Consider the following 16,582-nt stretch of genomic DNA (forward strand, 5'->3'; position numbering starts at 1 on the left):
GTGTACCGAAGGCGTATGCTCAATATTAGAAGCCACACTCGCTACTCCGGCATGCTAGCTCAGTCGGTTTGAGCATCGTGCTAATAACGCAAAGGTCGTAGGTTCGATTCCTGCGCAATCCAGTATTTTTGTATTATGTTCTACTGGCCGTCACCTGGTGTCGGGTGTGTAGCTAGACAATTTAAAGACCAATTTATTGATGATGACCGAATGTGTACCGAAGGCGTATGCCCAGTGTTAGAAGCCGGACTTGCTACTCCGGCCAGCTAGCTCAGTCGGTTAGAGCGTTCGTGCTAATAACGCGAAGGTCGTAGGTTCGATCGCTGCGCAGGCCAGTACTTTTTGTTGTGTTCTACTGCCCGTCAGCTGGTGTCGGGTGTGTAGCTAGACATTATAAAGACCAATTTATGTATGATGACCGAATGTGTACCCAAGGCGTATGCCCAGTGTTAGAAGCCGGACTTGCTACTCCGGCCAGCTAGCTCAGTCGGTTAGAGCGTTCGTGCTAATAACGCGAAGGTCATAGGTTCAATCGCTGCGCAGGCCAGAATTTTTATTGTGTTCTACTGGCCGTCACCAGCTGTCGGGTGTGTAGCTAGACAATTTAAAGACCAATTTATTGATGATGACCGAATGTGTACCGAAAATGTATTCCCAGTGTTAGAAGCCGCACTCGCTACTCCGGCCTGCTAGCTCAGTCGGTTAGAGCGTCGTGCTAATAACGCGAAGGTCGTAGGTTCGATCCCTGCGCAGGCCAGTATTTTTTATTGTGTTCTACTGGCCGTCACCTGGTGTCGGGTGTGTAGCTAGACAATTTAAAGACCAATTTATTAATGATGACCGAATGTGTACCGAAGGCGTATGCCCAGTGTTAGAAGCCAGACTTGCTACTCCGGCCAGCTAGCTCAGTCGGATAGAGCGCTCGTGCTAATAACGCGAAGGTCGTAGGTTCGATCGCTGCGCAGGCCAGTACTTTTTGTTGTGTTCTACTGGCCGTCACCTGGTGTCGGGAGTGTAGCTAGACAATTTAAAGACCAATTTATTAATGATGACCGAATGTGTACCGAAGGCGTATGCCCAGTGTTAGAAGCCAGACTTGCTACTCCGGCCAGCTAGCTCAGTCGGATAGAGCGCTCGTGCTAATAACGCGAAGGTCGTAGGTTCGATCGCTGCGCAGGCCAGTACTTTTTGTTGTGTTCTACTGGCCGTCTTCTGGTGTCGGGTGTATTGCTAGTAAATTTAAAGACCAATTTATTGATCATCAGCGAATATGCACCGAAGGCGTATGCCCAGTGTTAGAAGCCACACTCGCTACTCCGGCCTGCTAGCTCAGTCGGTTAGAGCGTCGTTTTAATAACGCGAAGGTCGTAGGTTGGATCCCTGCGCAAGCCAGTATTTTTTATTGTGTTCTACTGGCCGTCACCAGGTGTCGGGTGTGTAGCTAGACAATTTAAAGACAATTTTATGATGATGACCGAATGTGTACCGAATGCTGGTATGCCCAGTGTTAGAAGCCGGACTTGCTACTCCGGCCAGCTAGCTCAGTCAGTTAGAGCGTCGTGCTAATAACGCGAAGGTCGTAGGTTCGATCCCTGCGCAAGCCAGTATTTTTTATTGTGTTCTACTGGCCGTCACCAGTTGTCGGGTGTGTAGCTAGACAATTTAAAGACCAATTTATGATGATGACCGAATGTGTATCGAAGGCTGGTATGCCCAGTGTTAGAAGCCGGACTTGCTACTCCGGCCAGCTAGCTCAGTCGGTTAGAGCGTCATGCTAATAACGCGAAGGTCGTAGGTTCGATCACTGCGAAGGCCAGTACTTTTTATTGTGTTCTACTGGCCATCACCTGGTGTCGCGTGTGTAGCTAGACAATTTAAAGACCAATTTATTGATGATGACAGAATGTGTACGGAAGGCGTATGCCCAGAGTTAGAAGCCACGCTCACTACTGCGGCCTGCTAGCTCAGTCATTCCACTTCCGGCTTTCGAGCGATACGGTCGCGGAATGTTCGGCTCCGATGGAGCGGTATCAGCGGCCCGACCGGGCTGCGGTAACAGGGTTTTTGCGCCTAGCGCCGACGATTATCAGGTGATTCTGCCCAATCTGCCTTCCGGACGCATCGCTGCGAATACCTTTTTCATGCATGGTGATCCGAGAGCCCGGCCTTACCGCGTCGAAGAATACAGGGACACTTTGGCCAAGCTTGGTGCGCTCGACGACGTTCTGGCGTTGGGGGCGTATCAAGTGAACCACGTATGGGCTGTGACACTGACGAGTGCTGAGGCTGCTCGGAAGTTGCTCTCCGCCATCGATGTGAAGGTAAAGGATCGCCCATGTTTGCTCATTGACCCAAATAACCGCGAGGTTCGCTTGAAGCTTCACTGGTTGCTGCACGGCGTGACCGTCGAAGACGTGCGTGTTGCCTTGACTCCCTATGGGAAAGTGTTCGAAGTGAAACGGGAGAAGTGGCGAGCACCGGGCATCACAGAAAAGGGCTCAACGACGCGGTCTGTGGGACTAAAGCTGCACTCCGACATCAAGGTGGATGACATTCCGCACCAGCTCAAGATTGCCGGAGAGCTGACTCTCGTTGTCGTTCCAGGCCGTGCACCGTTGTGCCTACGGTGCAAGAGTACCGGTCAAATACGTCGCGACTGCCGAGTACCCCGCTGCAGTCGTTGTCGCCGCTTCGGCCACGATGACGCGGACTGCGCGAAGACATATGCCAGTGTGACCGGACCAGCGCAGGAAAGTGATGCACTGGAGCACCTCATGGACGAAGCAGACTCGGAAGAAACAGCAGGAGTTAACCCGAACTCTGCTGTGGAAGATGGGTCGTCATGCCGTCAAGAAGAGGGCGTGTGTGAAGCACCAGGTAAGCCCGACGCCGGGCTTCCATACCAAGGCGTAGGCGAAAGTAGTGAAAAGGTGGATGCAAGCAGCACCGGCGACACGTGTCTTGGCTCAGCAGACGAGACCCCCTCCGAGGCTGAACCAATGACTGGGATTGAAAGCGACAGTGGCGCTGTGACGGGGAAGCGTCCCCGTGACGAAGGGAAAAAAGACAAGGGCACCACTGCTGCCTCGCCGGACGAACCACCCGCCAAAACGACGCCCGCTCGGCGGCTTACCATCCGGCCACGGCCAAACATTTCGTCGGAGCACAAGACGGCGGAAACGCCGCCTTCGCCAACTTAAGGACTGTACTGGGACAAGGCGTTCAGGAAGGAATTGCAGTTGTAAGGTAAGCGCCATGCCCCTGGGTTTTTCGTAGCCTTACAATGGTGCAAATAGAAAATTCAATCCGTGTGGCCACTCTAAATGTGCGTGGCCTGGCCTCACGGAGAAAACAATGTCAACTTTATCGGCTAGTACGCGACCTCGACCTTGACATACTGGCAGTCCAAGAGACTAAAGTCCATGGCGACGATGAAACTGGGGGCATGGTGCGCCAATTCTTGCCGCGGTATTCTGTTATAGTTAGCCATGCCATAGGGACTTCTTCCGGTTGCGTTTTGTTCGTCAGACAGAGTCTGGGTGCTAAAGTAGAAGCCTCAACGTCATGTCCGTCTGGTCGGCTCATTGTTTGCGATCTTTTGTTTTCGGGATTGGAATGGCGCGTAATATGCTTGTACGCACCGACTGTCACTGACGAAAGACGCATATTTTTCGAACAACTAAAGCAGTATACCAATTGTAATAGGCTCCTAATCATTATTGGCGATTTCAACTGCGTCCTTTCAGCCAAAGACAAAACTAGGGAACGACATTACAGGGATGCAAGTACGGCTGTCTTAAGCGATATAGTAAGAGAACATGGTTTGGAGGATGTGGCTGAATGTCTCGGTGGTGGCCGGACTATGCAGTACACCCACTTTCAGGCAGCCAGCCATGCCCGACTAGATAGGGCGTACGTGAGTGTTGAATTGGTACCGCTTTGCAAGGCATACCGTGTTAACGCCGTTTCATTTAGTGACCACTGCTTGGTTAGCTTTGTAGTAGCTAGCACGAAAGAAACGAAAAGGGCCTTCGAGTGGCAACTATGGAAATTGAATTCGAATCTGCTGAGTGATGAAAAATTTATGGAGGAAGTAATGATGGAAGTTGAAAAAATGAAAGTTCGCAGTAAAAAGACGTTTAGAGAAAAATGGGAGAACTTCAAGCAGGTCGTTAAATTGAAGGCTTTGGAACGCTCGAGCGCTATAAGCAGAGAAAAGGGAGCAGAAGAAAAGCTCATGCGCAGAAACCTGGAAAAATTGCTCTTCGAAGAATGTAGAATGCCCGGCATGTTTCTTGAAGATATTCGCGCGTTGAAAAGTAAAATTGAGCGGTTCGATGTCGAAAGATACCGCGGTGCTATGGTTCGGGCAAGAGCCGAGCGACTGATAACGGCAGAAGCACCGTCAAAAAGGGCGTTGGGCTCAGAAAAGTGGCATGCGCGTCGTAATCAGATAACAGAAATTGAACACGAGGGTGAAGTCAGCGATGTCGCAGATGTTATCGAGCGTGCTTTCTTTGAGCACTTCAATGGTTTATTCGCCGCCAGCTCAGTTGATGTCGATCGTTTTAAAAAAGATTTTTTACCGCTGATGCGAAAGCTTGACAACAATGCAAGAGAATTATTGGAGGAACCCATTTCGGAAGAGGAAGGTAACAGTGCTATTGAAAGTATGCATCCCGGGACATCGCCTGGCCCTGATGGTCTGACTTCTGCCTTTTATAAGTGTTTCAAGTTTGAAATAACACCAGTCTTAGCCGACGTTTATAATGAGGCATTCGAGCTGAAAATATTACCCCCGTCCTTTTCATCATCTCACACTGTTCTTGTACCAAATTCGGAAGACCCCGTTGCACTGCGCAAAGTAAATTCTTACCGCCCAATCTGCCTCACTAATGGAGATTACAAGATATTCATGAAAATCCTAGCTAAAAGGTTGCAAACAGTCATTACGGAGCTCGTGGGGCCGCATCAGACGTGCGGCATTAAAGGTCGAACTATCCTCACGAATATACACGCAGCCCGGAGCATCCTCGAATGTTGCGACGCTATAGGTGCGCGAGTCGCAATGCTGCAAATCGACCTCGAGAAGGCTTTTGACAGGGTGCCTCATGAAATTCTGCTGTGCATCCTAGATTATGTGAATTTAGGGAAAATAATCAAAGAGGGGGTTGTCATGGCGTACCGAGACTGCTCAACGCGGCTAATCGTTAACAAGGTGGTGGGGAAGCGCATCCCTGTCAAGCGTTCGGTCCGTCAGGGTTGTCCTCTCTCACCACTATTGTTTTGTTTGTACATAGAGTCCTTTTGTTTAAGTGTCATAGAGAATGACTGTGTCCGTGGGTTTAAGCTGCACGAGTTTGAAGTCCGACTGTTGGCTTATGCGGACGATATTGCCATTTTTTGCGCGGACTCTGACAGCATAGCAGATGCTGTCAAATGCGTTACTAACTTCTGTGCTGCAAGTGGCAGCGCTGTAAACTGGGGAAAATGCCTTGGCTTTTGGCACGGTGACTGGGCAGAAACCCCAGACAGTTTTGCCAGCATAAGGTTTGTTACGACACCGGTGAAATACTTGGGTGCCCCCCTCGAATGCTACAAAGACAGCGACTCGTACTGGAGGAGCCAAGTGGATAACCTGCGGGAAAGAGTGAACAAGTGGAATGGCTGGAATTGGTCTATGTTTTCTAAAGCCACAATTTGCAACATATTCTTAGTGAGTAAAATTTGGTATATCTTACAAGTCTTACATTGTTCAAGGGTAAACATCCAAAAATTTCACCGTGTGTTCGCGGTCTTTGTGTGGGAATCGTCTTGGGAAAGATCGAGTCGGACCAATTTATTTCTTCGAGTGCGAAATGGAGGACTCGGCTTGTCGCATTTGTTTTTAAGACAGGTAGTCAATCGATTTTGTTTCTTTAGACACGTCGACAACCCATTCCTTCGCACTGTCTTTCAACTTCGCCTGGGGCAACACTTGCCTAACATGGTTGTATCAACCTGCAGCGTACCTGGTGGTGTTTATGGCTTTCTCCGCGAAGTTGTACTTTCTTGTAGGTTTCTGTCAGTGCGGTTTTCACTTGAATACTTGAGTCAAGTCGGACGAAAAAAGTTGTACAAGGTCTATGTGATGTGTTTTTACCAGTGCCTTTGTATCGGTCCCTTTACAATGTATGCCATGGCCACACTGTACTAAAGCGCGTCAAGGCGATGAAAATATCGCCAGGTGCTAAGAATTTTTTTTTAAATTACATACCGGTACGCTGACCGTCAAAACCTGGATGGCTGCAAAGGGGTTCTACGTTCCTTGGGGCACGCTTTGCATAATATGCAGTAAGGAGGAGACAATTGAGCATGTATTCATTGACTGCTGGGATGCTATCTTTCTTTGGGACGTGCTCCAGCGCACGATCAAAAAAGACTTCCCCATTGATGCATATGGCATCCGCTATTTGCAAATACAAAGTGACGATGGTACCCCATATGATATGATAATGCTTATGGCTCTTCATAGCATTTGGAAATCCAGGATGGCAGCCATTCACTTTGATGTAGATGCACGAGCACCCACCCAGTACTTCAAAGAGTATATAAGAAATTTTGTGGATGAACCAAAGTTGCAGGAAATCCCCCCAGAATGGTTGCCGCGCGTCGAATTACTATCGACGATAAAAACATTTTAACAAATGCGTGGCCATATCGTTTGAGCCACGGTTTTTACAATGTTTTGGATTGTGTTGTGTAATTATCAGTTAATATGTGTATTGTTTACGTGAGCCGAAAACAGGCAATAAAGGAAAAAAAAGGCCTGCTAGCTCAGTCGGTTAGAGCGTCGTGCTAATAACGCGAAGGTCGTAGGTTCGATCCCTGCACAGGCAAGTATTTTTTTTATTGTGTTCCACTGGCCGTCACCTGGTGTCGGGTGTGTAGCTAGACAATTTAAAGACCAATTTATTGATAATGACCGAATGTGTACCGAAGGCGTATGCCCAGTGTTAGAAGCCGGACTTGCTACTCCGGCCAGCTAGCTCAGTCGGTTAGAGCGTTCGTGCTAATAACGCGAAGGTCGTAGGTTCGATCGCTGCGCAGGCCAGTACTTTTTGTTGTGTTCTACTGCCCGTCAGCTGGTGTCGGGTGTGTAGCTAGACAATTTAAAGACCAATTTATTGATGATGACCGAATGTGTACCGAAGGCGTATGCCCAGTGTTAGAAGCCGGACTTGCTACTCCGGCCAGCTAGCTCAGTCGGTTAGAGCGTTCGTGCTAATAACGCGAAGGTCGTAGGTTCAATCGCTGCGCAGGCCAGTATCTTTATTGTGTTCTACTGGCCGTCACCAGCTGTGGGATGTGTAGCTAGACAATTTAAAGACCAATTTATTGATGATGACCGAATCTGTACCGAAGGCGTATGGCCAGTGTTAGAAGCCGATCTTGCTACTCCGGCCAGCTAGCTCAGTCGGGTAGAGCGTTCGTGCTGATAACACGAAGGTCGTAGGTTCGATCGCTGCGCAGGCCAGTACTTTTTGTTGTGTTCTACTGGCCGTCACCTGGTGTCGCGTGTGTAGCTAGACAATTTAAATACCAATTTATTGATGGTGACAATATGTGTACGGAAGGCGTATGGCCAGTGTTAGAAGCCACACTCGCTACTCCGGCCTGCTAGCTCAGTCGGGTAGAGCGTCGTGCTAATAACGCGAAGGTCGTAGGGGCGATCCCTGCGCAGGCCAGTATTTTTTATTGTGTTCTACTGGCCGTCACCTGGTGTCGGGTATGTAGCTAGACAATTTAAAGACCAATTTATGATGATGACCGAATGTGTACCGAAGGCGTATGCCCAGTGTTAGAAGCCGCACTCGCTACTCTGGCCTGCTAGCTCAGTCGGTTAGAGCGTCGTGCTAATAACGCGAAGGTCGTAGGTTCGATCCCTGCGCAGGCCAGTATTTTTTTTATTATGTTCTACTGGCCGTCACCTGGTGTCGGGTGTGTAGCTAGACAATTTAAAGACCAATTTATGATGATGACCGAATCTGTACCGATGGCGAATGCCCAGATTTAGAAGCCGCACTCGCTACTCCGGCCTGCTAGCTCAGTCGGTTAGAGCGTCGTGCTAATAACGCGAATGTCGTAGGTTCGATCCCTGCGCAGGCCAGTATTTTTTTATTATGTTCTACTGGCCGTCACCTGGTGTCGGATGTGTAGCTAGACAATTTAAAGACCAATTTATTGATGATGACCGAATGTGTACCGAAGGCGTAGGCCCAGTGTTAGAAGCCGGACTTCCTACTCCGGCCAGCTAGCTCAGTCGGTTAGAGCGTTCGTGCTAATAACGCGAAGGTCGTAGGTTCGATCGCTGCGCAGGCCAGTACTTTTTGTTGTGTTTTACTAGCCGTCATCTGGTGTCGGGTGTGTAGCTAGACAATTTAAAGACCGATTTATTGATGACAACCGAATGTGTACCGAAGATGTATTCCCAGTGTTAGAAGCCGGACTTGCTACTCCGGCCAGCTAGCTCAGTCGGTTAGAGCGTCGTGCTAATAACGCGAAGGTCATAGGTTCGATCACTGCGAAGGCCAGTACTTTTTATTGTGTTCTACTGGCCGTCACCTGGTGTCGCGTGTGTAGCTAGACAATTTAAAGACCAATTTATTGAAGATGACAGAATGTGTACCGAAGGCGTATGCCCAGTGTTAGAAGCCAGACTTGCTACTCCGGCCAGCTAGCTCAGTCGGATAGAGCGTCGTGCTAATAACGCGAAGGTCGTAGGTTCGATTGCTGCGCAGGCCAGTACTTTTTGTTGTGTTCTACTGGCCGTCTTCTGGTGTCGGGTGTATTGCTAGTAAATTTAAAGACCAATTTATTGATGATGACCGAATATGCACCGAAGGCGTATGCCCAGTGTTAGAAGCCACACTCGCTACTCCGGCCTGCTAGCTCAGTCGGTTAGAGCGTCGTGCTAATAACGCGAAGGTCGTTGGTTCAATCCCTGCGCAAGCCAGTATTTTTTATTGTGTTCTACTGGCCGTCACCAGGTGTCGGGTGTGTAGCTAGACAATTTAAAGACCAATTTATGATGATGACCTAATTTGTACCGAAGGCTGGTAAGCCCAGTGTTAGAAGCCAGACCTGCTACTCCGGCCAGCTAGCTCCGTCGGTTAGAGCGTCATGCTAATAACGCGAAGGTCGTAGGTTCGATCACTGCGAAGGCCAGTACTTTTTATTGTGTTCTACTGGCCGTCACCAGGTGTCGGGTGTGTAGCTAGTAAATTTAAAGACCAATTTATTGATGATGACCGAATATGCACCAAAGGCGTATGCCCAGTGTTAGAAGCCACACTCGCTACTCCGGACTGCTAGCTCAGTCGGTTAGAGCGTCGTGCTAATAACGCGAAGGTCGTAGGTTCGATCCCTGCGCAAGCCAGTATTTTTTATTGTGTTCTACTGGCCGTCACCAGGTGTCGGGTGTGTAGCTAGACAATTTAAAGACCAATTTATGATGATGACCGAATGTGTACCGAAGGCTGGTATGCCCAGTGTTAGAAGCCGGACTTGCTACTCCGGCCAGCTAGCTCAGTCGGTTAGAGCGTCGTGCTAATAACGCGAAGGTCGTAGGTTCAATCACTGCGAAGGCCAGTACTTTTTATTGTGTTCTACTGGCCGTCACCTGGTGTCGCGTGTGTAGCTAGACAATTTAAAGACCAATTTATTGATGATGACCGAATGTGTACCGAAGGCATATGGCCAGTGTTAGAAGGCGGACTTGCTACTCCGGCCAGCTAGCTCAGTCAGTTAGAGCGTTCGTCCTGATAACGCGAAGGTCGTAGGTTCGATCGCTGCGCAGGCCAGTACTTTTTGTTGTGTTCTACTGGCCGTCACCTGGTGTCGGCTGTGTAGCTAGACAATTTAAAGACCAATTTATTGATGATGAGCCAATGTGTACCGAAGATGTATTCCCAGTGTTAGAAGCCGCACTCGCTACTCCGGCCTGCTAGCTCAGTCGGTAAGAGCGTCGTGCTAATAACGCGAAGGTCGTAGGTTCGATCCCTGCGCAGGCCAGTATTTTTTATTGTGTTCTACTGGCCGTCACCTGGTGTCGGGTGTGTGGCTAGACAATTTAAAGACCAATTTATTGATGATGACCTAATGTGTAGCGAAGGCGTATGGCCAGAGTTAGAAGCCGGACTTGCTACTCCGGCCAGCTAGCTCAGTCAGTTAGAGCGTTCGTGCTGATAACGCGAAGGTCGTAGGTTTGATCGCTGCGCAGGCCAGTACTTTTTGTTGTGTTCTACTGGCCGTCACCTGGTGTCGGCTGTGTAGCTAGACAATTTAAAGACCAATTTATTGATGATGACCGAATGTGTACCGAAGATGTATTCCCAGTGTTAGAAGCCGCACTCGCTACTCCGGCCTGCTAGCTCAGTCGGTTAGAGCGTCGTGCTAATAACGTGAAGGTCGTAGGTTCAATCCCTGCGCAGGCCAGTATTTTTTATTGTGTTCTACTGGCCGTCACCTGGTGTCGGGTGTATAGCTAGTAAATTTAAAGACCTATTTATTCATGATGACCGAATGTGTACCGAAGGCGTATGCTCAATGTTAGAAGCCACACTCGCTACTCCGGCATGCTAGCTCAGTCGGTTTGATCATCGTGCTAATAACGCGAAGGTCGTAGGTTCGATCCCTGCGCAGGCCAGTATTTTTTATTGTGTTCTACTGGCCGTCACCTGGTGTCGGGTGTGTAGCTAAACAATTTAAAGACCAATTTATGATGATGACCGAATGTGTACCGAAGGCATATGCCCAGTGTTAGAAGCCGAGCGTCGTGCTAATAACGCGAAGGTCGTAAGTTCGATCCCTGCGCAGGCCAGTATTTTTTTTATTATGTTCTACTGGCCATCACCTGGTGTCGGGTGTGTAGCTAGACAATTTAAAGACCAATTTATTGAAGATGACAGAATGTGTACCGAAGGCGTATGCCCAGTGTTAGAAGCCAGACTTGCTACTCCGGCCAGCTAGCTCAGTCGGATAGAGCGTCGTGCTAATAACGCGAAGGTCGTAGGTTCGATTGCTGCGCAGGCCAGTACTTTTTGTTGTGTTCTACTGGCCGTCTTCTGGTGTCGGGTGTATTGCTAGTAAATTTAAAGACCAATTTATTGATGATGACCGAATATGCACCGAAGGCGTATGCCCAGTGTTAGAAGCCACACTCGCTACTCCGGCCTGCTAGCTCAGTCGGTTAGAGCGTCGTGCTAATAACGCGAAGGTCGTAGGTTCAATCCCTGCGCAAGCCAGTATTTTTTATTGTGTTCTACTGGCCGTCACCAGGTGTCGGGTGTGTAGCTAGACAATTTAAAGACCAATTTATGATGATGACCTAATTTGTACCGAAGGCTGGTAAGCCCAGTGTTAGAAGCCGGACCTGCTACTCCGGCCAGCTAGCTCAGTCGGTTAGAGCGTCGTGCTAATAACGCGAAGGTCGTAGGTTCGATCACTGCGAAGGCCAGTACTTTTTATTGTGTTCTACTGGCCGTCACCAGGTGTCGGGTGTGTAGCTAGTAAATTCAAAGACCAATTTATTGATGATGACCGAATATGCACCAAAGGCGTATGCCCAGTGTTAGAAGCCACACTCGCTACTCCGGACTGCTAGCTCAGTCGGATAGAGCGTCGTGCTAATAACGCGAAGGTCGTAGGTTCGATCCCTGCGCAAGCCAGTATTTTTTATTGTGTTCTACTGGCCGTCACCAGGTGTCGGGTGTGTAGCTAGACAATTTAAAGACCAATTTATGATGATGACCGAATGTGTACCGAAGGCTGGTATGCCCAGTGTTAGAAGCCGCACTTGCTACTCCGGCCAGCTAGCTCAGTCGGTTAGAGCGTCGTGCTAATAACGCGAAGGTCGTAGGTTCAATCACTGCGAAGGCCAGTACTTTTTATTGTGTTCTACTGGCCGTAACCTGGTGTCGCGTGTGTAGCTAGACAATTTAAAGACCAATTTATTGATGATGACCGAATGTGTACCGAAGGCATATGGCCAGTGTTAGAAGCCGGACTTGCTACTCCGGCCAGCTAGCTCAGTCAGTTAGAGCGTTCGTCCTGATAACGCGAAGGTCGTAGGTTCGATCGCTGCGCAGGCCAGTACTTTTTGTTGTGTTCTACTGGCCGTCACCTGGTGTCGGCTGTGTAGCTAGACAATTTAAAGACCAATTTATTGATGATGACCCAATGTGTACCGAAGATGTATTCCCAGTGTTAGAAGCCGCACTCGCTACTCCGGCCTGCTAGCTCAGTCGGTAAGAGCGTCGTGCTAATAACGCGAAGGTCGTAGGTTCGATCCCTGCGCAGGCCAGTATTTTTTATTGTGTTCTACTGGCCGTCACCTGGTGTCGAGTGTGTGGCTAGACAATTTAAAGACCAATTTATTGATGATGACCTAATGTGTAGCGAAGGCGTATGGCCAGAGTTAGAAGCCGGACTTGCTACTCCGGCCAGCTAGCTCAGTCAGTTAGAGCGTTCGTGCTGATAACGCGAAGGTCGTAGGTTTGATCGCTGCGCAGGCCAGTACTTTTTGTTGTGTTCTACTGGCCGTCACCTGGTGTCGGCTGTGTAGCTAGACAATTTAAAGACCAATTTATTGATGATGACCGAATGTGTACCGAAGATGTATTCCCAGTGTTAGAAGCCGCACTCGCTACTCCGGCCTGCTAGCTCAGTCGGTTAGAGCGTCGTGCTAATAACGCGAAGGTCGTAGGTTCAATCCCTGCGCAGGCCAGTATTTTTTATTGTGTTCTACTGGCCGTCACCTGGTGTCGGGTGTATAGCTAGTAAATTTAAAGACCTATTTATTCATGATGACCGAATGTGTACCGAAGGCGTATGCTCAATGTTAGAAGCCACACTCGCTACTCCGGCATGCTAGCTCAGTCGGTTTGAGCATCGTGCTAATAACGCGAAGGTCGTAGGTTCGATCCCTGCGCAGGCCAGTATTTTTTATTGTGTTCTACTGGCCGTCACCTGGTGTCGGGTGTGTAGCTAAACAATTTAAAGACCAATTTATGATGATGACCGAATGTGTACCGAAGGCATATGCCCAGTGTTAGAAGCCGAGCGTCGTGCTAATAACGCGAAGGTCGTAAGTTCGATCCCTGCGCAGGTCAGTATTTTTTTTATTATGTTCTACTGGCCATCACCTGGTGTCGGGTGTGTAGCTAGACAATTTAAAGACCAATTTATTGATGATAACCGAATGTGTACCGAAGGCGTATGCCCAGTGTTAGAAGCCGGACTTCCTACTCCGGCCAGCTAGCTCAGTCGGTTAGAGCGTTCGTGCTAATAACGCGAAGGTCGTAGGTGCGATCCCTGCGCAGGCCAGTATTTTTTATTGTGTTCTACTTGCCTTCACCTGGTGTCAGCTGTGTAGCTAGACAATTTAAAGACCAATTTATTGATGATGACCGAATGTGTACCGAAGATGTATTCCCAGTGTTAGAAGCCGCACTCGCTACTCCGGCCAGCTAGCTCAGTCGGATAGAGCGTTCGTGCTAATAACGCGAAGGTCGTAGGTTCGATCGCTGCGCAGGCCAGTACTTTTTGTTGTGGTCTACTGGCCGTCTTCTGGTGTCGGGTGTATTGCTAGTAAATTTAAAGACCAATTTATTGATGATGACCGAATATGCACCGAAGGCGTATGCCCAGTGTTAGAAGCCACACTCCCTACTCTGGCCTGCTAGCTCAGTCGGTTAGAGCGTCGTCCTAATAACGCGAAGGTCGTAGGTTCGATCCCTGCGCAAGCCGGTATTTTTTATTGTGTTCTACTGGCCGTCACCAGGTGTCGGGTGTGTAGCTAGACAATTTAAAGACCAATTTATGATGATGACCGAATGTGTACCGAAGGCTGGTAAGCCCAGTGTTAGAAGCCGGTCTTGCTACTCCGGCCAGCTAGCTCAGTCGGTTAGAGCGTCGTGCTAATAACGCGAAGGTCGTAGGTTCGATCACTGCGCAGGGCAGTATTTTTTTATTATGTTCTACTGGCCGTCACCTGGTGTCGGATGTGTAGCTAGACAATTTAAAGACCAATTTATTGATGATGACAGAATGTGTACGGAAGGCGTATGCCCAGTGTTAGAAGCCATGCTCACTACTGCGGCCTGCTAGCTCAGTCGGTTAGAGCGTCGTGCTAATAACGCGAAGGTCGTAGGTTCGATCCCTGCGCAGGCCAGTATTTTTTTTATTATGTTCTACTGGCCGTCACCTACTGTCGGGTGTGTAGCTAGACAATTTAAAGACCAATTTATTGATGATGACCGAATGTGTACCGAAGGCGTATACCCAGTGTTAGAAGCCGGACTTCCTACTCCGGCCAGCTAGCTCAGTCGGTTAGAGCGTTCGTGCTAATAACGCGAAGGTCGTAGGTGCGATCCCTGCGCAAGCCAGTATTTTTTTATTGTGTTCTACTGGTTGTCACCTGGTGTCGGGTGTGTAGCTAGACAATTTAAAGACCAATTTATGATGATGACCGAATGTGTACCGAAGGCTGGTATGCCCAGTGTTAGAAGCCGGACTTGCTATTCCGGCCAGCTAGCTTAGTCGGTTAGAGCGTCGTGATAATAACGCGAAGGTCGTAGGTTCGATCACTGCGAAGGCCAGTACTTTTTATTGTGTTCTACTGGCCGTCACCTGGTGTCGCGTGTGTAGCTAGACAATTTAAAGACCAATTTATTGAAGATGACAGAATGTGTACCGAAGGCGTATGCCCAGTGTTAGAAGCCAGACTTGCTACTCCGGCCAGCTAGCTCAGTCGGATAGAGCGTCGTGCTAATAACGCGAAGGTCGTAGGTTCGATTGCTGCGCAGGCCAGTACTTTTTGTTGTGTTCTACTGGCCGTCTTCTGGTGTCGGGTGTATTGCCAGTAAATTTAAAGACCAATTTATTGATGATGACCGAATATGCACCGAAGGCGTATGCCCAGTGTTAGAAGCCACACTCGCTACTCCGGCCTGCTAGCTCAGTCGGTTAGAGCGTCGTGCTAATAACGCGAAGGTCGTAGGTTCAATCCCTGCGCAAGCCAGTATTTTTTATTGTGTTCTACTGGCCGTCACCAGGTGTCGGGTGTGTAGCTAGACAATTTAAATACCAATTTATGATGATGACCTAATTTGTACCTAAGGCTGGTAAGCCCAGTGTTAGAAGCCGGACCTGCTACTCCGGCCAGCTAGCTCAGTCGGTTAGAGCGTCGTGCTAATAACGCGAAGGTCGTAGGTTCGATCACTGCGAAGGCCAGTACTTTTTATTGTGTTCTACTGGCCGTCACCAGGTGTCGGGTGTGTAGCTAGTAAATTTAAAGACCAATTTATTGATGATGACCGAATATGCACCAAAGGCGTATGCCCAGTGTTAGAAGCCGCACTCGCTACTCTGGACTGCTAGCTCAGTCGGTTAGAGCGTCGTGCTAATAACGCGAAGGTCGTAGGTTCGATCCCTGCGCAAGCCAGTATTTTTTATTGTGTTCTACTGGCCGTCACCAGGGGTCGGGTGTGTAGCTAGACAATTTAAAGACCAATTTATGATGATGACCGAATGTGTACCGAAGGCTGGTATGCCCAGTGTTAGAAGCCGGACTTGCTACTCCGGCCAGCTAGCTCAGTCGGTTAGAGCGTCGTGCTAATAACGCGAAGGTCGTAGGTTCAATCACTGCGAAGGCCAGTACTTTTTATTGTGTTCTACTGGCCGTCACCTGGTGTCGCGTGTGTAGCTATACAATTTAAAGACCAATTTATTGATGATGACCGAATGTGTACCGAAGGCATATGGCCAGTGTTAGAAGCCGGACTTGCTACTCCGGCCAGCTAGCTCAGTCAGTTAGAGCATTCGTCCTGATAACGCGAAGGTCGTAGGTTCGATCGCTGCGCAGGCCAGTACTTTTTGTTGTGTTCTACTGGCCGTCACCTGGTGTCGGCTGTGTAGCTAGACAATTTAAAGACCAATTTATTGATGATGACCCAATGTGTACCGAAGATGTATTCCCAGTGTTAGAAGCCGCACTCGCTACTCCGGCCTGCTAGCTCAGTCGGTAAGAGCGTCGTGCTAATAACGCGAAGGTCGTAGGTTCGATCCCTGCGCAGGCAAGTATTTTTTATTGTGTTCTACTGGCCGTCACCTGAGGTCGGGTGTGTAGCTAGACAATTTAAAGACCAATTTATTGATGATGACCGAATGTGTAGCGAAGGCGTATGGCCAGAGTTAGAAGCCGGACTTGCTACTCCGGCCAGCTAGCTCAGTCAGTTAGAGCGTTCGTGCTGATAACGCGAAGGTCGTAGGTTTGATCGCTGCGCAGGCCAGTACTTTTTGTTGTGTTCTACTGGCCGTCACCTGGTGTCGGCTGTGTAGCTAGACAATTTAAAGACCAATTTATTGATGATGACCGAATGTGTACCGAAGATGTATTCCCAGTGTTAGAAGCCGCACTCGCTACTCCGGCCTGCTAGCTCAGTCGGTTAGAGCGTCGTGCTAATAACGCGAAGGTCGTAGGTTCAATCCCTGCGCAGGCCAGTATTTTTTATTGTGTTCTACTGGCCGTCACCTGGTGTCG

General features: G+C 49.0%; 42 non-coding genes across 42 annotated transcripts; all 42 read left to right on the forward strand.

Moving 5' to 3' along the window:
• The first annotated feature begins 48 nt into the window (after nt 1-48).
• On the forward strand, nt 49-122 carry TRNAI-AAU (transfer RNA isoleucine (anticodon AAU)). The gene has a single exon. It is a non-coding gene; the product is annotated as a tRNA-Ile (tRNA).
• Nucleotides 123-260: 138 nt separating this feature from the next.
• TRNAI-AAU (transfer RNA isoleucine (anticodon AAU)) lies at nt 261-335 on the forward strand. Its single transcript has one exon. It is a non-coding gene; the product is annotated as a tRNA-Ile (tRNA).
• A 348-nt stretch (nt 336-683) lies between these two features.
• TRNAI-AAU (transfer RNA isoleucine (anticodon AAU)) lies at nt 684-757 on the forward strand. Its single transcript has one exon. It is a non-coding gene; the product is annotated as a tRNA-Ile (tRNA).
• Nucleotides 758-894: 137 nt separating this feature from the next.
• Nucleotides 895-969, forward strand: TRNAI-AAU (transfer RNA isoleucine (anticodon AAU)). Its single transcript has one exon. It is a non-coding gene; the product is annotated as a tRNA-Ile (tRNA).
• Nucleotides 970-1,106: 137 nt separating this feature from the next.
• Nucleotides 1,107-1,181, forward strand: TRNAI-AAU (transfer RNA isoleucine (anticodon AAU)). The gene has a single exon. It is a non-coding gene; the product is annotated as a tRNA-Ile (tRNA).
• A 137-nt stretch (nt 1,182-1,318) lies between these two features.
• TRNAI-AAU (transfer RNA isoleucine (anticodon AAU)) lies at nt 1,319-1,392 on the forward strand. Its single transcript has one exon. It is a non-coding gene; the product is annotated as a tRNA-Ile (tRNA).
• A 138-nt stretch (nt 1,393-1,530) lies between these two features.
• On the forward strand, nt 1,531-1,604 carry TRNAI-AAU (transfer RNA isoleucine (anticodon AAU)). The gene has a single exon. It is a non-coding gene; the product is annotated as a tRNA-Ile (tRNA).
• A 5,201-nt stretch (nt 1,605-6,805) lies between these two features.
• TRNAI-AAU (transfer RNA isoleucine (anticodon AAU)) lies at nt 6,806-6,879 on the forward strand. The gene has a single exon. It is a non-coding gene; the product is annotated as a tRNA-Ile (tRNA).
• A 139-nt stretch (nt 6,880-7,018) lies between these two features.
• TRNAI-AAU (transfer RNA isoleucine (anticodon AAU)) lies at nt 7,019-7,093 on the forward strand. Its single transcript has one exon. It is a non-coding gene; the product is annotated as a tRNA-Ile (tRNA).
• Nucleotides 7,094-7,230: 137 nt separating this feature from the next.
• On the forward strand, nt 7,231-7,305 carry TRNAI-AAU (transfer RNA isoleucine (anticodon AAU)). Its single transcript has one exon. It is a non-coding gene; the product is annotated as a tRNA-Ile (tRNA).
• A 348-nt stretch (nt 7,306-7,653) lies between these two features.
• TRNAI-AAU (transfer RNA isoleucine (anticodon AAU)) lies at nt 7,654-7,727 on the forward strand. Its single transcript has one exon. It is a non-coding gene; the product is annotated as a tRNA-Ile (tRNA).
• Nucleotides 7,728-7,863: 136 nt separating this feature from the next.
• Nucleotides 7,864-7,937, forward strand: TRNAI-AAU (transfer RNA isoleucine (anticodon AAU)). Its single transcript has one exon. It is a non-coding gene; the product is annotated as a tRNA-Ile (tRNA).
• Nucleotides 7,938-8,075: 138 nt separating this feature from the next.
• Nucleotides 8,076-8,149, forward strand: TRNAI-AAU (transfer RNA isoleucine (anticodon AAU)). The gene has a single exon. It is a non-coding gene; the product is annotated as a tRNA-Ile (tRNA).
• Nucleotides 8,150-8,287: 138 nt separating this feature from the next.
• Nucleotides 8,288-8,362, forward strand: TRNAI-AAU (transfer RNA isoleucine (anticodon AAU)). The gene has a single exon. It is a non-coding gene; the product is annotated as a tRNA-Ile (tRNA).
• A 348-nt stretch (nt 8,363-8,710) lies between these two features.
• Nucleotides 8,711-8,784, forward strand: TRNAI-AAU (transfer RNA isoleucine (anticodon AAU)). Its single transcript has one exon. It is a non-coding gene; the product is annotated as a tRNA-Ile (tRNA).
• Nucleotides 8,785-8,921: 137 nt separating this feature from the next.
• TRNAI-AAU (transfer RNA isoleucine (anticodon AAU)) lies at nt 8,922-8,995 on the forward strand. Its single transcript has one exon. It is a non-coding gene; the product is annotated as a tRNA-Ile (tRNA).
• A 349-nt stretch (nt 8,996-9,344) lies between these two features.
• TRNAI-AAU (transfer RNA isoleucine (anticodon AAU)) lies at nt 9,345-9,418 on the forward strand. Its single transcript has one exon. It is a non-coding gene; the product is annotated as a tRNA-Ile (tRNA).
• A 138-nt stretch (nt 9,419-9,556) lies between these two features.
• Nucleotides 9,557-9,630, forward strand: TRNAI-AAU (transfer RNA isoleucine (anticodon AAU)). The gene has a single exon. It is a non-coding gene; the product is annotated as a tRNA-Ile (tRNA).
• A 349-nt stretch (nt 9,631-9,979) lies between these two features.
• TRNAI-AAU (transfer RNA isoleucine (anticodon AAU)) lies at nt 9,980-10,053 on the forward strand. Its single transcript has one exon. It is a non-coding gene; the product is annotated as a tRNA-Ile (tRNA).
• Nucleotides 10,054-10,402: 349 nt separating this feature from the next.
• On the forward strand, nt 10,403-10,476 carry TRNAI-AAU (transfer RNA isoleucine (anticodon AAU)). The gene has a single exon. It is a non-coding gene; the product is annotated as a tRNA-Ile (tRNA).
• Nucleotides 10,477-10,613: 137 nt separating this feature from the next.
• On the forward strand, nt 10,614-10,687 carry TRNAI-AAU (transfer RNA isoleucine (anticodon AAU)). Its single transcript has one exon. It is a non-coding gene; the product is annotated as a tRNA-Ile (tRNA).
• A 313-nt stretch (nt 10,688-11,000) lies between these two features.
• Nucleotides 11,001-11,074, forward strand: TRNAI-AAU (transfer RNA isoleucine (anticodon AAU)). Its single transcript has one exon. It is a non-coding gene; the product is annotated as a tRNA-Ile (tRNA).
• A 137-nt stretch (nt 11,075-11,211) lies between these two features.
• Nucleotides 11,212-11,285, forward strand: TRNAI-AAU (transfer RNA isoleucine (anticodon AAU)). Its single transcript has one exon. It is a non-coding gene; the product is annotated as a tRNA-Ile (tRNA).
• Nucleotides 11,286-11,423: 138 nt separating this feature from the next.
• Nucleotides 11,424-11,497, forward strand: TRNAI-AAU (transfer RNA isoleucine (anticodon AAU)). Its single transcript has one exon. It is a non-coding gene; the product is annotated as a tRNA-Ile (tRNA).
• A 137-nt stretch (nt 11,498-11,634) lies between these two features.
• Nucleotides 11,635-11,708, forward strand: TRNAI-AAU (transfer RNA isoleucine (anticodon AAU)). The gene has a single exon. It is a non-coding gene; the product is annotated as a tRNA-Ile (tRNA).
• Nucleotides 11,709-11,846: 138 nt separating this feature from the next.
• TRNAI-AAU (transfer RNA isoleucine (anticodon AAU)) lies at nt 11,847-11,920 on the forward strand. Its single transcript has one exon. It is a non-coding gene; the product is annotated as a tRNA-Ile (tRNA).
• A 349-nt stretch (nt 11,921-12,269) lies between these two features.
• TRNAI-AAU (transfer RNA isoleucine (anticodon AAU)) lies at nt 12,270-12,343 on the forward strand. Its single transcript has one exon. It is a non-coding gene; the product is annotated as a tRNA-Ile (tRNA).
• Nucleotides 12,344-12,692: 349 nt separating this feature from the next.
• Nucleotides 12,693-12,766, forward strand: TRNAI-AAU (transfer RNA isoleucine (anticodon AAU)). The gene has a single exon. It is a non-coding gene; the product is annotated as a tRNA-Ile (tRNA).
• Nucleotides 12,767-12,903: 137 nt separating this feature from the next.
• TRNAI-AAU (transfer RNA isoleucine (anticodon AAU)) lies at nt 12,904-12,977 on the forward strand. The gene has a single exon. It is a non-coding gene; the product is annotated as a tRNA-Ile (tRNA).
• Nucleotides 12,978-13,290: 313 nt separating this feature from the next.
• On the forward strand, nt 13,291-13,365 carry TRNAI-AAU (transfer RNA isoleucine (anticodon AAU)). The gene has a single exon. It is a non-coding gene; the product is annotated as a tRNA-Ile (tRNA).
• Nucleotides 13,366-13,502: 137 nt separating this feature from the next.
• On the forward strand, nt 13,503-13,577 carry TRNAI-AAU (transfer RNA isoleucine (anticodon AAU)). Its single transcript has one exon. It is a non-coding gene; the product is annotated as a tRNA-Ile (tRNA).
• A 137-nt stretch (nt 13,578-13,714) lies between these two features.
• On the forward strand, nt 13,715-13,788 carry TRNAI-AAU (transfer RNA isoleucine (anticodon AAU)). Its single transcript has one exon. It is a non-coding gene; the product is annotated as a tRNA-Ile (tRNA).
• A 138-nt stretch (nt 13,789-13,926) lies between these two features.
• On the forward strand, nt 13,927-14,000 carry TRNAI-AAU (transfer RNA isoleucine (anticodon AAU)). Its single transcript has one exon. It is a non-coding gene; the product is annotated as a tRNA-Ile (tRNA).
• A 138-nt stretch (nt 14,001-14,138) lies between these two features.
• Nucleotides 14,139-14,212, forward strand: TRNAI-AAU (transfer RNA isoleucine (anticodon AAU)). Its single transcript has one exon. It is a non-coding gene; the product is annotated as a tRNA-Ile (tRNA).
• Nucleotides 14,213-14,351: 139 nt separating this feature from the next.
• TRNAI-AAU (transfer RNA isoleucine (anticodon AAU)) lies at nt 14,352-14,426 on the forward strand. Its single transcript has one exon. It is a non-coding gene; the product is annotated as a tRNA-Ile (tRNA).
• Nucleotides 14,427-14,776: 350 nt separating this feature from the next.
• On the forward strand, nt 14,777-14,850 carry TRNAI-AAU (transfer RNA isoleucine (anticodon AAU)). The gene has a single exon. It is a non-coding gene; the product is annotated as a tRNA-Ile (tRNA).
• Nucleotides 14,851-14,987: 137 nt separating this feature from the next.
• Nucleotides 14,988-15,061, forward strand: TRNAI-AAU (transfer RNA isoleucine (anticodon AAU)). Its single transcript has one exon. It is a non-coding gene; the product is annotated as a tRNA-Ile (tRNA).
• Nucleotides 15,062-15,199: 138 nt separating this feature from the next.
• TRNAI-AAU (transfer RNA isoleucine (anticodon AAU)) lies at nt 15,200-15,273 on the forward strand. The gene has a single exon. It is a non-coding gene; the product is annotated as a tRNA-Ile (tRNA).
• Nucleotides 15,274-15,410: 137 nt separating this feature from the next.
• Nucleotides 15,411-15,484, forward strand: TRNAI-AAU (transfer RNA isoleucine (anticodon AAU)). The gene has a single exon. It is a non-coding gene; the product is annotated as a tRNA-Ile (tRNA).
• A 138-nt stretch (nt 15,485-15,622) lies between these two features.
• TRNAI-AAU (transfer RNA isoleucine (anticodon AAU)) lies at nt 15,623-15,696 on the forward strand. Its single transcript has one exon. It is a non-coding gene; the product is annotated as a tRNA-Ile (tRNA).
• Nucleotides 15,697-16,045: 349 nt separating this feature from the next.
• Nucleotides 16,046-16,119, forward strand: TRNAI-AAU (transfer RNA isoleucine (anticodon AAU)). Its single transcript has one exon. It is a non-coding gene; the product is annotated as a tRNA-Ile (tRNA).
• Nucleotides 16,120-16,468: 349 nt separating this feature from the next.
• TRNAI-AAU (transfer RNA isoleucine (anticodon AAU)) lies at nt 16,469-16,542 on the forward strand. Its single transcript has one exon. It is a non-coding gene; the product is annotated as a tRNA-Ile (tRNA).
• Nucleotides 16,543-16,582: the final 40 nt, after the last annotated feature.

This window comes from Rhipicephalus microplus, chromosome X (genome assembly GCF_043290135.1).
Source record: "Rhipicephalus microplus isolate Deutch F79 chromosome X, USDA_Rmic, whole genome shotgun sequence".
Lineage (NCBI taxonomy): Eukaryota > Metazoa > Arthropoda > Arachnida > Ixodida > Ixodidae > Rhipicephalus > Rhipicephalus microplus.